Genomic DNA, 22,576 nt, shown 5'->3' with positions numbered 1-22,576 from the left:
GGCGCATCATAAAGAGGAAGATGCGACAAAGAAGACCTAAGACAGTTGAGCAACTAAAAGCCTGTATTAGACAAGAATGGGACAACATTCCTATTCCTAAACTTGAGCAGCTTGTCTCCTCAGTCCCCAGACGTTTGCAGACTGTTATAAAAAGAAGAGGGGATGCCACACAGTGGTAAACATGGCCTCGTCCAACTTTTTTGAGATGTGTTGATGCCATGAAATTTAAAATCAACTTATTTTTCCCATAAAATTATACATTTTCTCAGTTTAAACATTTGATATGTCATCTATGTTGTATTCTGAATAAAATATTGAAATTTGAAACTTCCACATCATTGTATTCTGTTTTTATTCACAATTTGTACAGTGTCCCAACTTTTTTGGAATCGGGTTTGTACAATTCACTGTATTTTCCAGCTGAAATAAAACTAGTGGCAGTAAAACACCAACAATTTTATTCCTTTTCACTCAGATTTTGACAGGGGCAGATTATCAATTATTAATAAAAATAATAATAAAAAAACTTCACACTGCTTTTTGCATACAACTTTGTTATGACCTCAAAACACTTTTACCATAGTGCATTATTAGTAAACTAACACATTTTGATGTTTGCATCACATAACCAGCTCCATATGTATGGTTTTCTGATGCAGTAAACTTGCTCGGTAGCTTACCTGGTACAACATTGCACTTGTGATACGGAGCACAAGGAGTCCCGTGAAAAACAAGTCACGATAAAAGTGACTTGTAGAAGCAAGCTAAAATAGCATGGTTGCTCCAAAAATGCATTTTTGTCTCAAAACACTATATGTTGGTTTAGGGTCGGGTGTTTTTTTTAAGTGGTATGTTATTTTCAAATGCTATGGGGCATTAACCTTTTAGCGCCACCTACCAGACATTTCATTTCCGAACTGCCATGATACGTGAAACATCCAACACAATAGAACATGTTAATTGATTCATATGCCAGGTTCACGTCCATCTGTTTTTGATAAAATTTAATGCAATTTAAGTGCCACTCATTGGAAATTTCATTTTGAAAGTGTCTCGAAAGGTGCAAGAAACAACATAATATAATTTTTGCAGAAATGTCAGCACAGGCTCCTTTTTCTTCCTTTTTTTTCATTTACAACAGTACAATATGAGGGGGGAAAAAATACATGCACTGAATAAAAATATTTGTTGGTTTAACTTAAAAAAGTAAGTTATCTGTTTGCCTCAAAATTTTGAGTTAATTGAAATTAAAAATTTGAGTTAATACAATGCAGGCAATTGGTTTAATCAACAGAAACTAAAACACATGATGTTATCTGAACCACATTAATTATCTAAGTTGATTTGACAAAAGAAAAAAAAAAATCAAAAGTATGAAAATATATATTTTTTTATATTGTGATGCCAATTATTTAATGTAGTCTCCTATCTAGACATAAAAAAACCTAAGATATAAAGTCATGCCTTGAATACTATTATATAACATGCATATCTAAATTCTACAAACATAAAGTATTAATACATAATGTAATTAAAGGGAAGGAAAGAAAACACATTTTTTTTTTCAATGAGTCTGAGTTACATATACACATCTGAGTTACAACTGCCTTGTGGATAAGGAAATCCCAGAATTCATTGCGCCAAGGTGATTTTTTTGTGTGAAAATGTAGATTATAAATATATTACATTCAGTGCTAAAAAGTACTAGAGAATAGTTCTAATATTAAAATATAAAGATTAATACATATTTGTGAGTGATTTGTATTTTCACTGAGTACCAAGTCATCAGCGTAGCAAAATACTAAAGTCAAACCGTAATGTTATTTGAGGCTCATGTACGGTTCTATTTTTGTGTCACATATTCCAGAACAGTCACTCATGAAGTTCCATTTAATCAGCCTTAGAGAGTAGATGCTTACGTAGACAGTAGACTAAGCAGTACACTAGAGATTGGAACAAAGCCTTACACTGAGTCTGAAATCACATACTATTACAGTATGTACTGCATTTGTACAACATTCCTCTCACCATTTTATGAATGGAAATACTGCTAATTCAAAATACTGAATTTCATGTACTACAGTACATTCTGTACTAGACTACATAATACTGAAATGAATGCAAACAGAGATATTTCTCCATTTATTATAGACCTCCTTGGTTCTACCATTGCAGAGTTTTAACCTGCAACTGCCAAATTCTCCAATTATGAGGTAGAATTAAAAGAACCATGAAGGAACTGTATCATTTGGTCTCAAAATAGTAAAAATAGCCAGAGACATGCACACATCATATGTTGCCTAAGCATTTCATCCTGCAGATCAATTAGAGCTGGAGTGCAGAGAAAAAACTCAAATCCATCTCTCTTCTTCAGCACAGTGGCCATTGATCTGGAGCGGCCCACTGATTTTCACCAAAATGAGGAAAGAAATATGGATTGATCCAGTGTGCTCTTAATTGGGGCCTCAGTGAAAGTGGAAGCATTGATTGCAGCACAGTTCAGATAGAGAAAGAGCGAGTTTGAGTTGAGCTCAAGTTTTATTTGGTATAGGAAGTTTGAACAGCAAAATCCTAGAGATTCACATTATTTATCTTCTCTTTTATCTATCCATCTGTCTATATGGTACAGCCAATCATTATCTCTCTGTGTGGATTGTTCCCAGTGCTCCCTGTTGTCCTAGACACATACCCAGGAGCCAATTATTGAGGGACATGACAACCTAATCCTCTTTGATGGTCAACATTGTTAAACGTTAGTTCATAAATACAGTATAATTGAATCTGCTATTTGTGTTAGGAGTGATGACAATGAGGATGACTTTGAGATGCAATAACAATTGAAGTATTTTCAAGAAAATTAACAGGATTAGTTGCTTGCATTACCATAGAAATCATCTCTATTCTCCTCCATGAACATGTAATGTAGAGTAACACTCCTCGCCGGCTCTTGGGGGTTCCATCTGCATTATGGAATACCTCATTAATCATGCATGCTACCTCGTTTGCATATTCAAATCTATACAGCAAAAATTCCACCGTGAAATGGGCATGGAGAACCCATTTGATATCGCAGGTGAACCAGACCTAACAGATTCAGTCATTTGCGTGGGGTGCAGCTGTGCATGTGTGTGTACATATTAGAGAACCCAGAAGCCACCAAGAAATCCATAGCAATGCCTTAGAAACAACACAAAAAAAGCAACACATATACGCACCTTAGCAACTGCATAGCAACAACCACCCAGGGGTGCATTTCCCAAAAGCATTGTTATCCAAATATGGTCGCAAATTCTGTCGTTATTAGTATAGTTCAACAAGACGTGTTTCCCGAAACCATAGTTCCAACGAACATTCACAAACAGCATCGCAAAGCTTTCGAGCTGTGATTAGAAGCATAGTTCTTTATTTTTAATTGCTATGAAAATAGAGCAATCTAATATGTCAGCAAATTTAAAAGGACTTGTTAAATGATGGTCATATTCCTGACATTTACAGTAAACCAAGCTTTTAAGCTTTAAAACGAAATCTATTTTGTAATGGTTAAGCAACGTGATAACGTGGTAACTTGATAACTTAGTAGCGCCTCCCCTTAGCGTCAAAAAATATAAATAAATGGGAGTGGAAGAGCAAGTAACTTGCATTACTTATTTGAAAAAGTAACTCAGATATTTTGTTGTAAATTTAAAAGTAATGTGTTACTTTACTAGTTACTTGATAAAAGTAATCTGATTACATAACTCAAGTTACTTGTAATGCGTTACCCCAACGCTGCTGGTTAAGCAGTGCATTATGACGTTGTATGGGAAACTTAGAGAGAACCAGGGAACAGAATGAGTGCACCAAACATAACATCCATGTAGGACAAGACTCGACAAGGAACACAAGAAACACTGGGGTTTAAATATACAAGGGGTAATTGACCCTTCGCTAAGACCCATCCCCCTTAGTTACTGTTGCTTTGTGCGATAAGCCATGGCGCTGTTATGCCACACTCAGTGAAAAATACAGCGTGGAGCAAAGAGGACACTGACGTCGACAGTCAAGACAAAGCAGGTTACTTATGATATTAAACAAAGTCCCAGCTTTCAAGTTGTGTAATTTATTAAGAACAATAAAAAACGTTTTGTGGCTCTTTAATGTGTCGTGACAGATTGCTGTAGCGCCTCAGCTCAAGCGGCTCGTGAACCGATCATCTCTTCCTACTAGTTAATTTATAGCATCAAATAAACATGAAAGAACATGAGAAGGAATGTTGTTTCAAACGCAGAAAGATGTAAATACACACCATTTTTCAAGTTAAAGTCCACCGAGGTTAATCTTCTAACTCCTGACTGCTTTTTCAGACAAAATGGCGGATTCTGTGTTATGACTGGTTAGATCACTTGTCAATCAAACTCCCAGTGAAGGGTCAATTGGCAAACAAGACAAACCTGGGAACAATCAAAGAACTAATCAACAAGAAAAACTACAAAGGACTACAAAACATGGCACAGAACAGGAAATAACAAAAGTTCACACAAGACCAGGGGAACACAGGCTAAACACACAGCATAGCAACGTGCAAACAACCACTGAGAACACTATAGCAACTTAGCAACTGCATAGCCAACAATCAGTACCATTTCTGAGGAGTGCAAATGCCCATAAATGCATATGGGAACCTGCGATGAATCAAACATCAAAAGCAAAACAACAGGGAACAGTGAAGTAGCTCAGTTACAGCAGAATGTCAGAAAAATGACCTTTGGAGACATCTGGAGCTAGGACTAAGGTTAGTGGGACCTTCATGAATTTTCTTTCTCTTTCAGATAGGAGCGGAAATTAAAGGACAAAAATTAAATAGATGAATAAATAACCTTAAATCTTAGACCTGTGGCTCACTATTGGCAGGCATCGCTCTCCTTCTCTATTGCATGCTTACTTTCTCTCTTTCTTTCTTCGGCAGGGGCAGCGTCTTCCCAAACTTTTAATGGGTCTTTTTAATTAGTTTGCGTTTTAATCTATATCTCATTAGGCAGAGACTCCATTCCCTTCCACTGCAATAGGAGAGGCGAACTGTCTCTTTAAAAATGTTCCTAAACCAGTGACATCAAAACTGCTTCTGGGAGTCAAATGTCTTTTTATTATAAGCTTTTGATGATTTTTTTCTCAAACTGACAAATTATAAATTATAAATTACAAAAAGATTTGTTATCACAACATTTTTTTCTTTTGTCAAATCAACTTAGATAATTAGTGTTGTTCAGATAACATAATATTTTGAGTTTCTGTTGATTAAACCAATCGCCTTCATTGTATTAACTCAAATTTTTAATTTAAATGAACTCAAAATTTTAAAGCAACCAGGTAACTTACTTTTTTTTTTTTTTTTTTTTTTTTTAAGTTAAACCAACAATTATTTTTTTACAGCCTTTTGTACACCAGATTATATTTAGAAAATCTCCTCTGGACGGTAATTTAAGACCATTTTTAGGCAGGTTTAAGCAGTTCTGTGTCCTTCACCCAGCAATTTCACAGACACATACATACACTTTGGGTTTCCATGTTTTATGGGGACTTTCCATAGACATAATGATTTTTATACTGTACAACTGTATATTCTATCTCTTAACCCAATCCTTCAACCTACCCATTATAGAAAACTTTCTGCATGAACTTTCTGCATGAACCCCCCACCCCCCCACACACACACACACACACACACACAAATCCCATTGACATCACCCCACTGGGAAGCAGGTCTAATCACCCCAGATCCTTTCCACTTATCCTATTCCTATCCCTTGCTTTTCCCAATTTCCTCTGGCATTCATACTGTCCTCACTGTGCACATTTCATTAAACCACAGAACAGCAGGAGAAAGATATGAGGAATAGACACAAAACACAGAGAGAGAGAGAGAGAGAGAGAGAGGCTGCAGCTATTGGTTTGTGATGAATGCTGCATATTGTAAACTCTTAAGTAATCATATCACAGCAAAAGCCATTTACAGTTCATACATATGTAAATGACACAACATTACTGTAATATGACAATGTTTCCTTTTGCTTCTCTGCATCATTGCATGATAAATTAAACAGAAGCTGTGTGCGTATTCCTAGGAGAAATATGTACATACACATAATCTATGAAACTTTAAAGCGCAAAACGCGTCTCGAGCATATGTGTCAGTAAATGAGAGGCATCATGGGAGATGTTGATGAATGTACTGACCCTCAGCTGATGTGGGACTCAAGACACCACATAATTACTCCTGTGTCTCACTAATGCACAGAAATATAAGATATTTAAAGGTCAAAATGACCTCAAATGACCTCAAAGTCAAAAAGCGACCATAGGGCAAAACAGAGAATGTTATATCCATGTATTTAAAGTAGCAATTATCCCACCAATCGTTTCATTTGGCTTTTGTCACACGTTTCACTTTTGTCTTCCTTTCATTGATTCAGGCTTTAACCTAGTTAACACACACACAAACCATTACAGTAGTGTCATTTCTGATGCATAACACGTCCTGCGTCTCCCTGAGCTTCATATAGACTGGGTTATAGAGTCCTAGCACATATCGAACACTGAACACGGAGATTAATATTCAGTCTGCGAGAGGAAAAGCTCACTTTATTCGGGTGTCTCAGAGGAATGTTTTGTGTGCTATTTGACTGAAACTTGTCATTCAGCAGACAAATCGTCTAAGGTGGCTTACAGTACACTTACAGCCTCCTATAGTACTTGACTATATTTAGGATTCAACACACAATTCAAAGTGGCATTTGCTGTTGGAAAAATAATCTAATATACACTAAGTGCATTGTGCTAAACTCAGCCAAAAGTCAAAAGCCTCTGCACTCATTTCAGCAACTACAAGACTTCCCATACTCATCCTGCCTCAAGGTTACAGCTTAAAAATGTTCTTGATCCAATTAATAATGGATTAGCCCGAGCGAAGGAGTGTATCAGAGAGTGTGTTATCAGGCCCAATGTTCTGAGGCAGGTGTGCCAGGTGTAGTATTGCTTTCACAGACCAACTCACTGCATGTGTCCTTGAAAACCGTTATCTGTGTAAATATCCACAAAACACAAGTCAAGCTCATAAAACGGGCTTCACTCTACCATTAAAGAGGTTATCATTGGCCCAACACGACAATATAGACTTGTTTTAAATTAAATTAGGTCTACATATAAGTGGTAATCGTATCAATTCTCAAAAGCTTTCACAGTCAATTTGATTCATACAGTCATACAATTGTAGTTTAAGTATAGAATTACGGATAACAATGATTTGTTCCAATGTGAGATCACATTGAAGTAAATTTCTGAACGGCTCGTTTTGAGACACAGTTTCAGTTTTATGGGGAAAATAACAAATGGAGTGTATGGATTTTTAGCACAATAGGTTGGTCGTGTACACACATGGCAGACACATCAATATGTTCAAAAACAATAGAAAACAGATATTTAATATTTTTGTGGAAATTATGTGTTTTTCCAACCAGGATTTTTTAGTAAATAGACTGTTCAAAAGAACAGCATTTATTTGAAATATAAACCTTTTGTAACATTTTAAATGTTTCCACTGTAATTTCTGATCAATTTAATGCATATTTGCATTAAGTAATGTAAGATTGTTCTGGGAAATAAAAATGGCCTTATATTGAGTGTTTTGAGTAAACATCTGGTATAAACAAAGTTGGTAAAACAAAAAAAATCACCACATCATTTTATTCAGTGACTCCTGTTCACCCTGCATTTTATAATATGAACCCTACTTTGAAACAACTCAGACTTCCCTATAGGTACCTATGGAAAAAAAAAGGTCATTGTGACTTTTTATGTCATGATTCTGACTTTTTTTCTCACAACTGAGAGATATAAACTCACAATTGCGAGTTATAAAGTGAGAACCGCATGATATAAAGTGAGAATTGCATGATACAAAGTCAGAATTAGATGATATAAGGTCAGAATTGAGTTATAAAGTTAGATTTGTGTGATATGAAGTCAGAATTACAAGTTATAAAGTCAGAATTGCATGATACAAAGTCAGAATTGTGAGTTATAGTCAGATTTCTGTGATATAAAGTCAGAATTGCGAGTTATAAAGTCAGAATTGCATGATACAAAGTCAGAATTGCGAGTTATGAAGTAAGAATTGTGAGATATAGTCAGAATTATGAGTTATAGTCAGAATTGTGATATAAAGTCAGAATTGCAAGATATGAAGTCAGAATTGCGAGTTATAAAGTCAGAATTGCAGTTTATATCTCACAATTCTGACTTTATACCTTGCAATTCTGAGAATTGATATATATAAAATCAGAATTGCATGATAAAAACTAACAATAGCGAGAAAAAAAGTCAGAATTGTGACTTTATACCTCGCAATTCTGACTTTATAACTCAATTGCGAGAAGAAAAGTCAGAATTGCAAAGTTGCAATTACCTTTTTAATTTTTTTACTTAGTGGCGGAAACAAGCTTCTATAATACTTTATAGGAAGTTTTATGATGACATAGCACATTATATGTTTACCACAGGAAACTAAAAGGAGACAAATGCAAAGGCAGCACATCACTGAATGAGAATCAATTGGGACGAATAAATCACACAGGAGGGAGAGGTGGGTCCAGCCGGGAACAGAGAGAATGATTTAAAAACACTAACCTGATCCGACTGTTTCCACATGAGGCAATGCATGAAGAGAGAGAGAGAAAGAAAGAGAGCAAGATCAAAAGCACGTCATATACACATATCTGACATTCAACACACGAACATGCAATCTGTGCTGATTGTGGCATTAAATTAGCTACGGCCTGGAAACATCTCAAGAATCCTAAAACATCTTTACACAGTGATGACTGCTGGTAACCTCAGACAATCCGTGCATGATAACAGTGACAACCCCCTCTTTTGGCATTCATTGCATCAGTTAGAGTCATTTCTATCAGCGTGTGATTAACTTCCTGCTGTTGTCTGCTAAAAGGTGTCCTCTTGCAAAATGACAAGAAAAGAGCCTGTGAAGATACCATGATGAAATATAATAATAGGTTTTTGTTGTGACCCACAGTAGATATGATAGGCATCCTGGGGCGAGACGCACACAAATACATGAATTCATGTTTATCAACCACAGAATAAATCCTAGAATGCTTTTAAAAAGGCAGGTATGGGACAAAGCACTGATTCACAATTGGACGAGAGAGTCCCTTGAGCAATGAAACTCTAACCTTTTCATTATGGTGATATATCTGGCATGAGGCCCCGCTAGTGTTGTCACGGTAACCCCGTGATGAACCTTGACAATGCCCCTGAGATCCCGCATGAGACTGCCGCAAGCCTGTCCCTGCCCAGTACATGACACACATTATGTTATAAGCAGAATGTGGTCCGACCAAGATTCAGAAAAAAATAAATAAATAAACAACAACAGGAAATGATATCATAGAAATCAGACCCTCTGCAGAACCTCAGGATTATGTATCAAGGTCAATAAGTCTCTTTAAATTTGTATCGTTTTTATGGGAAGGCAAGGTTAGTTCAGGTAATGTCATGTGGTGCGACTCCCCAAAAACGTAATGATATTTATAAAGTAATAATTCTTAATATTTGTCTTTTTTTTTTTTTTTACTTTGAACAATATATTTTAAAATATAAAAAAAAAAAAAAACTTTATTACTTTACTTTACTTGTACTTACACTGCATGACATTTAAGTATCATTAAACTGAGAAATTGAGAGAGCGACGCAATAGACACAGGTCATATGACAGTAACAACATTGCGGATGTTGTTTGTCAGAATTTGATTCATTCTACCCATATTCATACTATATAGAACATCCTTTTTTAACGGTTGCGAAGTAAATTCAAATTCAAATATAGTACCTACTACTCGGATGCAGCGTGTTTTATCAAATCATGCATCAACAGCAGTTCACTTCCACGATTTAGTACAATTGCGTTCATATCAGCAGCGAACCATACCGGAGTTCACATGAACCATACCCCAGACAACCCTTTTTAAGATGGTTCATGTGTGCGCATCTGAGTTCAGAAAACAGTGCTCACATCATCTAAATGAACCGAAATCTGACGTCAATCTAACCCAGGTGAGCACCAAAAGTGCTAGTGTGAACGCACTAGCAGAGTTAATGTGTGGTGTTTAGCAACCCTCTACAATGCGAGTAAATCACTCACATATGCTGCTAAATCTTCACTCTGAGCAACTAAACAATGTCTCTTATTAGCCATTGGCTAATAAATTCTTAGATTTTACTTGCCTGTGTGTGTGTGTGTGTGTTAGATGCTAAATATAACATTGAACTGTACTATTTCAATTCGTCTTCATGGATGCACAGCGTACCTGTATTTGATGTGCCGCAAACTCTAGTGTGAAGGCACACAACTCGCCATTGCTTTGCTGGGAGCGCTGTGTTTCTCAAAGAGATAGCGAGAGTGTCTTACATACCACACAGATGATATTCTTTGTTGTAATTTTATGTCAAAACAACAGAGTTCATTTGGAATTATTCAGAATTATTCAAGAACAAGCAGAAGAGATGCTAGTTTATCCTGTAGTGGGCGGAACTAATGTACAAACGGCCATCTCATTGGCTGGCGCTCATCTATTACCATCCCTGTTTGGATTTCAGCAAATAATTTTGAGTGAACGTTGACAACGTGGTTAATATTCATGAACCCAGCAGCTCATCAATCCTTAGTGTGTTGTACATTGTTATCAGCAGTAGAATTAGTATTAGTATATTTTAATAATAATTACTATTATCTAATACTATTATATATATATATATATATATATATATATATATATATATATATATATACACATACACATACACAGTTGTGGCCAGAATTATTAGCCCCCTTCATAAATATGATCAAAGATGACTCTAAAAATAAATCTGCATTGTTTATCCTTTTGATCTTTAATTTATAAAATTAGCAAAAATCTAACCTTTCATTGAAGGAAAAGAATTGAAAGTGGGGGGAAACTCACATTATGAAATAAACGTTTTTCTCCAAAATACGTTGCCCACAATTATTAGCACCCTTTTATTCAATACTTTTTGCAACCTCCTTTTGCCAAGAGAACAGCTCTGAGTCTTCTTCTAAAATGCCTGATGAGTTTGGAAAACACCTGACAAGATATCAGAGACCATTCCTTCATACAGAATCTCTCCAGATCCTTCAGATTCCAGCTCCATGTTGGTGCTTCCTCTCTTCAGTTCACTTCACTCATTCTCTTTAGGGTTCAGGTCAGGGAACTGGGATGGCCATGTCAGAAGCTTCATTTTGTGCTCAGTGACACATTTTTGTGCTGGTTTTGATGTTTGTTTTGGATCACTGTCCTGACGGATGATCCAACCACAGCCCATTATAAGATTTCTAGCAGAAGCGGTCAGGTTTTGATTTTTTATCTGTTGGTATTTGATAGAATCCATGATACGATATATCTAAACAAGTTGTCCAGGACCTCCAGCACAAAAATAGGCCCACAACATTAAAGATCCAGCAGGATATTTAACTGTGGGCATGGGGCACTTTTTATCCATGTGTGCACCAAACCCATCAAGCTCTTGTTTTAGTTTCATCTGACCATAGAAGCTCGTCCCGTTTGAAGTTCCAGTCGTGTCTGACAACTGAATATGCTGGAGATTGTTTCTGGATGAGAGCAGAGGATTTTTCTTGAAACCCTCCCAAACATCTTGTGGGGATGTAGGTGCTTTTGATAATTTTTTTTAGGCTTTCTGAGATTCAAGACTCAACTAATCTCTGCAATTCTCCAGCTGTGATCCTTGGAGAGTCTTTGGCCACTCAAACTCTCCTCCTCACCGTGCATTAGGACGGTTTAGACACACGTCCTCTTCCAGGCAGATTTGTAACATCTTTAGTTGATTGGAACTTCTCAATTATTGCCCTGATAGTGGAAATGGGGATTTTCAATGCTTCAGCTATTTTCTTACAGCCACTTTCTATTTTGTGAAGCTCAACAATCATTTGCTACACATCAGAACTATATTCTTTGGTTTTTCACAATGTGATGAATGATTAAGGGAATTTGGCCTTTGTGTTTCCTCATGTTTATACTCCTGTGGAGCAGGAAGTCATGGCTGGACAACTTCATGTTCATGATCACCCCGGTGAGCTAAAAAAATGTAAATATGAATGGGAATATACTTCAGAGATATTTTACTTATAAAAAATTCTAGGGGTGCTAATAATTGTGGGCAACGTGTTTTGGAGAAAAACATTTATTTCTTAATGTTATTTCCCCCCCACTTTCAATTCTATTCCTTCAATGAAAGGTTAGATTTTTGCTAATTTTATGAATTAAAGATCAAAAGGATAAACAATGCAGATTTATTTTTAGAGTCATCTTTGATCATATTTATGAAGGGGGCTAATAATTCTGGCCACAACTGTATGTGTGTATATATATATATATACAGAAACACTGAACGACCAACAATATCTTGAGCACCACCATCAGTACTAAATTCTGTTAAAATGACAAATATGCATTCATACATGGTTACCAAGTTTTAGTTCTAATTACTAAAGTTCTATCATATATAGTATATGAGTCTGGTGAGTAAACAAAAAAATGTACTAGCCAATGGCGATTCTATAGCCAAGGTGTGCGTAGAGGACCATATTGGTCAATTTCCTTATCATGGACACTCTATTGACCCATTTCTATACAAAAGTATAATTTGAGTGAAAATGCATTTGAGCTAGAATGCATAAATGCTACAAAAAAAGTCAAACTTCATCTGATCATCTGATTAGTGATCTATTGGAATATGGAAGCATGTTAAATATTTATTTTTTATTTTGCATGATAACTTTTGTTTGTGAAATTTTTCAAAATCCCAAAAATTGTATACGGTTTAAACAAAAGAAAAATTAGAGACTTTCAATGTGTTCTTAGATGTTTATAACTAGGGCTGGGCGATATATCGCATGCGATTCTCACGCGCATTTCGTCAGTAAAGCCGGTTCCCTGATTACCGCTAAATCGCCATCACCTGCTTTCAAATGGTGCGCCATTTAACAGACAGAGCCGTAGATCACTGATAAGCCACGCAAATATCGCGTTCATTATCGAAGGCGATTCATCTGCGATATGAAAAAAAAAAAAAAAGTGTGAGACCAGTACATACTTTGATTTAAAGCTTGAGAGTTGTGCGTGTGTGGCATAATTTGGAAGCACATACTAGCATATTACTCTTACTATTTGCACTCTTATATCTTTCTATGGCAGAAATATTAATAGTAGTATGCGGTTCTGAATTCAGCGTGCGCGCGTGCGTGCACAGATGAGTATATCCTGGATTCAGATACAACACAAGATGTGGTTCCATCCCAGCAGCCTCCACTGCTCTTTCAGAAGCTGCTATCACACTACACATCAATCTCTCTGAGTGACATTTAATTCCCTCAGCCAGGAACATACTGAATGGAGCATCTTAGAGAAGCGCATGCATGCACACTTGCACACGCACACTAAACTCAGTGATCTTTACAAACAGGTTCAAGTTAAGATGATAAAACACAAACAATTATGTAGGTTTGTATGTAAGTGTGTGTGTGTGTATTTGTGTGTCATAATTTGGCTCACATACATTTGAGCTCGATAGTACAGATGTGACAAAGATGAATTGCATGTCTCTGAGACAAAGGAATTTCATCAGAAGTTTTATGACGTGTGTGTGTGTGTGTGTGTGTGTGTGTGTGTGTGTGTGTGTGTGTGTGTGTGTGTGTGTGTGTGTGTTGATTGGGGTCAACGTGTGATGGTACACAACATGTTTAATCTAATTTAAACTGTTGGCTAGATGAAGTGATCCAGATGGACACTGTAATCCTGGATTTGAACAGATACAGTGGAAGCAATAAAAAATGCTAATGACAGTTAAAGACAAAGACCTCAGCAAATTAGCATATTAGAATTATTTTTGAAGGATTATGATTCATGTGACACTAAAGACTGGCGTAATGGCTGCTGAAAATTTTGCCATCACAAATTACATTCAAAAAAAAAAAAAAAAAGACCATAGAAAGCAGTTATTAAAAATTGTAATAACATTTTACAATATTACTATGTTTACTCTATTTTTGATCAAATATATGCAGCCTTCTTAAGCAAAAGTCTTATTTCCAAAACTATATATAAATTTTAATTAAAAAACATATTTAAAATACTTAAAAATATATTTAATAAAACTAAAACTGTGGCACTGTTTTATTTTACTTTAAACATAAGTTTAGCAGTGATTTCTCTCTCTCTCTCTGAGACAAACGAATTTCACCAGGACTGTAATGACACGTGTGTGTGTTTGTGTGTGTGTTATGTGGTGATTTTGCCAAGTAAGACATGTTCCTGGATCAACATATTTTATTGATCCTGGAACAACATTCCAGTCTGAAAATTTAGTCTTAACCCTATTCCTACCCCTAAACCTAACCCTACCCACAACTTACCCACAGGTGAATAACACTGATGTAGAAGCACTTAACCCTGGTTGCAAGCCTAAACTTGTCAAAAACGGTAAACTTGTCCCACAAATCTGATCGGTTGATTGGAATGTTGTTCCAGGATCAACAAAGATGTCTTACTTGGCAAAATCACGGTGACCGTGTGTGTGTGTGTGTGTGTGTGTGTGTGTGTGCTGATCGGGGTCAACGGGTGATGTTGTGTACCATATTTAATCTCATTTAAACTATTAGCTAGATTAAATGATCCAGAGACACATTGTAATCCTGGATTTGAACAGATACATTGAAAGCAATAAAAAGAAAAGCTAAAGACAGTTAAAGACCATGACCTGATTTCATTAGCCCATTAAAATGCTCTGGTTTACAACCCCCCCAAAAATATTACCGGCATCATATAGAGGGTATTACAAGAGAGAAGGATTTTATGCATTTAAAAGGGGTAGACACATGTTCAGAGTGATTTAACCGCAAAATCTGTGATGTCTAAAATGGATATGGTACAGTCACGTCCTGATCATAATACTCTCAACGTTGCATTAATTATATGTCAGATTCGGGAAAAATGGAATAAGGCCGAACATACAGAAAACCTGACGTCTCAAGGGTCTCTCTCTCTCACTCATTTTCATGGGTTGCTTATCGCTACCCATTTTTAAACAACACTGACATAAACAAATTAGCGGCGTGCGGTAGTGACTTTTAGCCCTGCGCTCCATCATTAGCCGCGGCACTGTCTCCTGTGAAGAGCTTGACTTTGCGGCAGCAGCTTTAATAAGGTCACAGTGAAATGCTCACACGGGCTGTTCCATCAGTTAAAGCGACTGAACCTCCAAGCAGCCATTATCCCTCCCGCTCCATCCACAGCTGCTCTGCTTACACCCAGAACACAGTGATAATACTGCAGAATACCAATCAGAGAGAGAGAGAGAGAGAGATGTGCTGTCAGGGTTAAGAGGCTGCTTTTACTAGCAGGTGGCCTAAGTCACATTTCTTTTCTGTTGTGTTCTATTTGCATATTTTCTCGGCAAAATATTTTGAAAACCCGCAGAGAATCGCTGTAGTTCGTTGACAGGCCCTGTCATACAGCGGAAGTCGGCAGCGCAACTGTTGCTCTGCCGGTTTAATAAAAGCAAGGAGGTTTTATTAATGTATTCTGAAAGAGTTTAGATTGCTTCTTGCAAATCTCACAGAAAACAGTGCACACTGTATGAAGCGTAGTAATGGTAGTAATTAAATACTGTAAAAAAAAAAAAAAAAAAGATAATCAAAATATGCGTGTCATGTTACGTATGTGAGTGTAAAATTTTGAGCATTTACCACCCACTAAAACTGAAAACTTACACTTAAAGCAAATTGACGTTCTATACTTATGTTGATTTGGTGCTCAAGAACACATTTCTTTTTTATTTCAAATAAACAAGACAACAATGTAACAATGTTAAGATCTTCTGGATGCACTTGGCCGAAAACCAAAAATGCTTTTTAAAAATGTATTTATTTATTATTTAAAAAAAAAAAAAATTGTGTGTGTGTGTGTGTGTGTGTAATTGTATAATATGTAATTCAGTAATTTTAATGATACTGAATTTAAAAATAATATAATAAATATATATAAAATCTATATAAAATAATAAATTATAAATACAAGCCAATCAAATAAAATAACCACACTTTGAAAGTTACACACTAAAATTAGACAGAAAATATATTACTATTAAACATCAATATATTATTATTTATACAGTTCTATGCAACAGAATCAGTGCAAGCAAAATGCCAAACACTGGACGGGGCGCCATGTATTTTCGGCTCCTATTTTTAGCCGTTTTTCTCTTTCGGCCAAAAAAACGAAAAAGCCATTTTCAGGCTGATAGTTTTCGGTGGCCGAAATTTCGGTGCATCCCTAAAGCCCGGAACAAACCAAGCCAACGGTCGGCCGTCGGGCAGTTTTCGTTCGTCGACCAACTAAGTTTTCCCAGTGTGTTCAACACCATTGGCTGAAGTTGGTCCTCGTCTGCTTTTATTTTTCTTCAGCCAATTCGACATGTTGAATTGGCGTCGGTCAGTCGGGCCATCTGATCATTCTGATTGGCTGTTCAGCTACTGCCACCTACCCGTACGGAAAGGAATTTCTTCTTACGCAGGCGCAGAATGGACGTGCTACTTGGCCGTTGGGTGTCAAGCATTGGTTTGGTGTGTCAGGGCAACTTTGGACCCAGACGCTGCCGACATGAACCAACCCCGCAGTCTGCTTTTGTCGCCACTAGTTCGTTGGCGTCAGCTTGGTGTGTTCCAAGGCTTAACACAACCTTCATAACAACCTTCCCTTACAAGTCCTATTCAACGCTATCTTATGACCAATTCATATAAGAGGTGGCTAATTCGTACGACGTCACTCGTACAAATTTATACGATTTGCCTAAACCCCAGTGACGGGTAAGTTTAGGGGCGGTGTTAGGGGTAGGTCACTCGTACAAATTCATATGAATTTGGCAACTTATAAAAAAAATTTATCATTTAGCAAGAAACGTACAAATTCGTACGAATTAGCCACCTTGTAAATAAGGTATGGAGAAAATATATTAACACATTACATGGTAAGTGATGAGTGATGTGAGTGATGTCCATTAAGTTAACAGATAAATGTGTGCCAAATTTTATCAAACTGTTCAAATGTACCCTTCAGACAGTATCTAATTTGTTTCAAGTGTAGAGTAGATGTCATTTCATTAAGCCATTGTTTGATAGTGGGACATAACAATGTAAAAGTATTTACTGTCACTTCTGATCAATTCAATGCATGCTTGCTGAATAAAAATATTAATTTCTTTTACAAAAATCTTACTATACAGGAGTTGGACAGTGAAACAAACACTGGCCAATATAGTGTTCACGCCTATATATATGCGGCCTGGTGGCCAATCTTCACTGATTTTGCATTCCATCAGTAAGAGCAGAGTGTGAAGGTTGAATTAGCAGAGTAATAGCACAGTTGTACATAATTTATTGCAATTCACAGAACATAATGGGAGACATATCAGAGTTTAAAAGAGGACAAATTGTTGTTGCGCATCTCGCTGGCTCATCTGGGACCAGGACAGCTAGTCTTTGTGGTGTATCGACAGTAGGGATGTGCGGTATACCGGTACTGGAAAAATACCGGTATTTATTATATTTCAAATGGTACAATATCATAATTTTGCACATTTCGGTATTTTATGCGCTGCTGTTCCGAAGTTCACCGCTAAGTGGCAGTGTGCTGCTCAAACAGACACAAACCCGGCAAATGCGACAACAGAGCAACACACGATGGATCAAACAGATAAAGTTAGTTCTACACACCCGAAACTAATCGACAAAGACAGCTGTATGAGTGAAATATGACTTTACTTTGCCTTCAAAAGTGATAATAAAGGTGAAACAAAAGACCTCCATGCACAAATCTGCAAATGCTGCTTTAAATCATGTGTTGCCACGGGAAGCAACACATCAAGTCTAGCAAAGCACATGTCACTTGCTCATCCCGAAAGAGTTCGGAGATCGATAGGTGAGTCAACTGATTTAATTTAGACTTTTATTCACAACACTGATCAGCACACGCACATAGCTATCAAACATTAAACACGAAAGCTCAAACGTGCGTGCGTGACACACTAGAACCAATGAAGTTTAGTTGTTATATGTGCACTTGTGGCAAACAATCATATTTTAATTGAATTTGAATGAATAAAGAGATTAGTAATATTAATTTTAGTATGAAGGGCATATTACTGCCGCTGCGGCGACACCTAGAGGAAGCAGCCGAGAAAGAACGAGAGAGAGAAATATAGCCTATGAATATTACTAATATGAACACTTTACAATAAATCTACATTTGCAAAGTTCATGAGGTAACCTGACCTAACAGTATTATAGCATTTAATCTATCAGTAATTATTTATAAATATACTAATACATGTTTAGCATGTTAACATTACTTTGTGCAAATATGAACCCAAACACAAACCTTACAATAACCAAGATTAATAAATATTATAAATGTCAGGAGCTGTCAAAAAAATAAACACTGAAAAGATGTGAAGATATGAAGCCATTTTAATTGGGTTATTTTGTTTGCACTATGTGATAAAAGAAAGAGATAAAAGATATATATATATATATATATATATATATATATATATATATATATATATATATATATATATATTATTATTATTAAACCATATTCCCTGAATGTAGGTTTTGTTACATTATATTTGCACATTTGTTACTGCAGAGTTTTAAGCATTTCATTAATAAAATTGTTTCAACTCACTTATCTTTTGAGGCTGGTTATTTTTCACCTATGGTATCGATTTGGTATCGATACCGAGGTATTAGATTCTGGTATCGTACCGAAGCCAAAATTGTGGTATCGGAACATCCCTAATCGACAGCAATGGTATCCAGGGTAATGTCAGCATACCTCCATATAGGATGAACCATATCCAGCGGAAGTAACTGTCAACGCAAGAGGAAGCTGTCTGAAAGGGATGTCCAGGTACTAACCCACATAAAACCACAGCTTCTCAACTCACTGCAGAATTAAATGTGCACCTGTTTACACCAAAACTGTTTGTCAAGAGCTCCACAGAGTCAATATTTATGGCTGGGATGCTACAGCCATTAGCTAAGCATTTGGTCACTCATGCCAATGCCAAATGTCAGTTTCATTGGTGCCAACAGTGCAAATCTTGGGCTGTGGACAATATGAAACATGTATTGTTCGCTGATGTTTTCCTCGTCAGTCTTGTTGGGAATGTTGAGGCTGTTTCATCTGATTTAAAACTAGTTTAATCATCGAGTGATTTGTAGTTTGTAAACGAGAGGTGTGTGTTGAATTGAAACGTTTCTCACTAGATGTCACAACGCTGTTTAATAATGGTGACCGGAAATAAACGCGGCACCTTTAAGCTTTCATTCCGTTATCCACTGGGCCGTGCTGAGTAATTCAAAGTACAGTAAATTAGTGAAACACATGAAAACAGCGCTATTTGTTCTGTATTTGTTGTTACTGACCAAGAAACAACTTCAGATGATTCAGTGACAGAGCAGTCCGAACGAATCCAAATCGTTTCAGATCGTTATGCAAGCGTGTTTGGCCAATTCACGGAAAAGAAAGAATCGAGACAAAAGAATGATTAATTCACGAATGATAGGTATCGCTGGTTCAGTCGACAGAAATACGGGACACACATTATAACTGCTGAAATATTCACACGGAAAACGTTTCTCAGGTCAGTCGGAGGAGTGTGCATGGTGCCACTGCGGCCACGTATCTAACCAAATTTAACCGCACCGCAAAAGAGGAGGAGGGAGACTGGGGTGCCGCGGGCCGGATGAAGATAATTGGCGGGCCGGATTTGGCCCGCAGGCCGCCAGTTGACGAGCCCTGCTGTAGAATTCAACCAATCCAATGATGACTTCAAAATTTTGCGTGCCTTATCAGACATCTGACGACTGAGGCTGAGACAACCATAGAGCCAGCTAATAAGGTGCAATCCGTAAACTTTAGCTGGACATTTTGAAATGGTTCTAGAAGCTTTACAAATAACATGTTTATAACTTATTGGGAACATTAAGAACATTTTTCTATGTACATGCATGTACGGCATGTAGGGAAACATTTCTATCTAAATTCTCTCTATTTTAAGCAAAACCTAAGGAAGATATTTGGAAGAATGTTTGTAACCAAGGAGAACTCATCCCCCGTAGTATTTTTTTTCCTACTATGGTAGTCAATGGAGGGCAAGATCTGCTTGGTTACAAACATTCTTCCAAATATCTTCCTTTGTGTACAGCAGAACAAAGAAATTTATACAGGTTTGGAACAACTTGAGGATGAGTAAATGATGAATTTAGTGATCGCTATTGAGATGTGAAAAGATTTTCAACCAGCATAACAAAAAAATGTTTTTTAAGCAAATCACCTACCCTGCCTTTAAATTCTCTTAAACTGTGCTGAGAAAATCAAGACCAGGAGATCAGGAAAAAATAATAATAACCTTGTCGTGATCTAGGCACAGGGTCTTAAAGCCCTTGCCTGTCTCTGCAATACCTTTGTTTGTGAGATCAAGAGGGCAGATCGATTTCTCCTTTCAATAAAAATATACTCAGAGGTGCTGTAATCTTGACAGACCTTTGAGCTATTGAGGGTTTGCTGGGTAGCGGGGCAGGAATTAGGGGTTAGAGAAGTCTTTAGTGAGAACATGCCATATAAAACCATAGCTTTTATTCTTACTTTTCAAGACGCTGAAGAAAAACTGCTTAACATAGTTAATGCTCTAATGGAGGAGAAAAAGAAATACAGAGCTGAAATGTATGGGTTCCAGCAAGACAATATCTGGTAGAAACTTTATGCAAACATCATATTTATTTAGACTCCTGAAGCCATAATGTATGAATCATTTTGCATAATTACACATGAGATTGTAATGGACACGTGATTGATTGACAAACTCGGGTGTCCTGCCTCTGGGACAGATTGATTGAATCTGCTTTATCAATATTACAGAAAGCCGTTGCAGTCAAAAACATCACTGAGGGAAAATTATCAAGGATGCATGGTACAGCAAACCTAAAATTCTAAGTACGCATCTCACTACAGGGCTCGACAATAAGGACTGCCCGATGGCCCCGGGCCAGTGTGAACGACGCTCGGGACAGTAAACGGAACGGTCACTTGCCCGATCGGGCCAGTGCTGTAGGGTGTGCGTCATATATCATCTATGATATCGTAATTGTTGATTTAATGATCTGATATTATTGAGTATGTCCCTCACTTTACAAAAAACAAACAAAAACACACCCATTGACTGCATGCATGCACTATGTGACGTAGTCTAATAGGTTAGACTAGCGCTCCTGCATATTTGGTGTACGCATTCACTGCGTGATTTAGTCTATTAAAATGCCTCTAGAATGCCCCCAGAATTCAAGATAAGGGGCAAACATGCTCCTGTATATATTTTATATTTATATAATTTAATATAGTTTACCAATATTACACAAAGAGCACCGTTTTTCTCCAAATATTAGCATTACAAATGTGATATTGGTTTTATTCAGTGTACAGTTTAATGAACAAGAACCTTAATATCAAGTGACTTACATTTAAGACACCAAATCGTCTGTTTCACTGTATTTCGCCAACGAAAATAGTTCAAAAGTCCACAGAAATGTTTTGCGTCTCTGAGCAACACTTACTGAATGAATCAGCCGTTTGAATGAATCGGTTGAATCTCAATGATTCGCTCATTAACAGTGATTCGATGCCACCTACTGGCGGGTTTAATCTTACATTTAAAGTGTCTTCATTTTTTTTTTTTTTTTATCATTTCAAATAACAGTATTTAATGTTGTACATTTTCAACCTTAAAAACATTTTTATGCATCTGTAACTGCTATTGACTGATTAACTTTAATAAAGATTAATCTATAGATAAATAGTTATACATTAGATTAGAATAAACCTACATGAAAAACTTGAAAAGCACCATTTATTTGATTTATATGTTTGTTCTATTGTACTATTTGTGCTTTTACTTGTAATTTGATTTGTTACTATTTTATTACTTACTGTTTATTTGTCTCACAATATTTAAAATATAAGTTAATCTAGTAGCTTTTGGTGTCATAAACCTATTTATTGAGGTCAAATGTAACAAAGACAATGAAAACAATAACTATGATTATTTTATAGACCCATTTTCTTGTCTTTTACTTTTATTCATTTTTTGTTGTTGGGCCAGTGAACATTTTGGCGGGGCAAGTAAAAATTTGAACCACTGAAAAAATCTTTAGCGTTGAGCCCTGCACTATCAACCAAAGAATTGACGTAATATTCCTTGCAATAAAGCAAACAAAGCAAGTATATGGAATTAATGAAATCTTAACACTCCAGTAAGTGTGTGAATAAGAAACAGAGAGAACGACAAAGAATCGCCAGTCCTGCTGTTGGAAGTGAGTGTAACTGCATTAGCCATTCAAGTCCAGTGTAAACATGGCGGGTCATCAGGGAGTCCG

At 36.6% G+C, this 22,576-nt stretch overlaps 1 protein-coding gene across 1 annotated transcript in view; it reads right to left on the bottom strand.

The window, feature by feature from the left end:
- The window catches only part of dab1a (DAB adaptor protein 1a), a 582,896-nt gene that overhangs the window by 312,682 nt on the left and 247,638 nt on the right, over positions 1-22,576 (bottom strand). Inside the window, 1 exon segment of the mRNA XM_048208606.1 lies at positions 8,662-8,670. The gene's annotated coding sequence lies outside the window, so the exon portion shown is untranslated.

This window comes from Megalobrama amblycephala, linkage group LG11, assembly GCF_018812025.1.
Source record: "Megalobrama amblycephala isolate DHTTF-2021 linkage group LG11, ASM1881202v1, whole genome shotgun sequence".
NCBI classification, from domain to species: domain Eukaryota; kingdom Metazoa; phylum Chordata; class Actinopteri; order Cypriniformes; family Xenocyprididae; genus Megalobrama; species Megalobrama amblycephala.
This window is presented reverse-complemented; position numbering and strand designations above follow the sequence as displayed.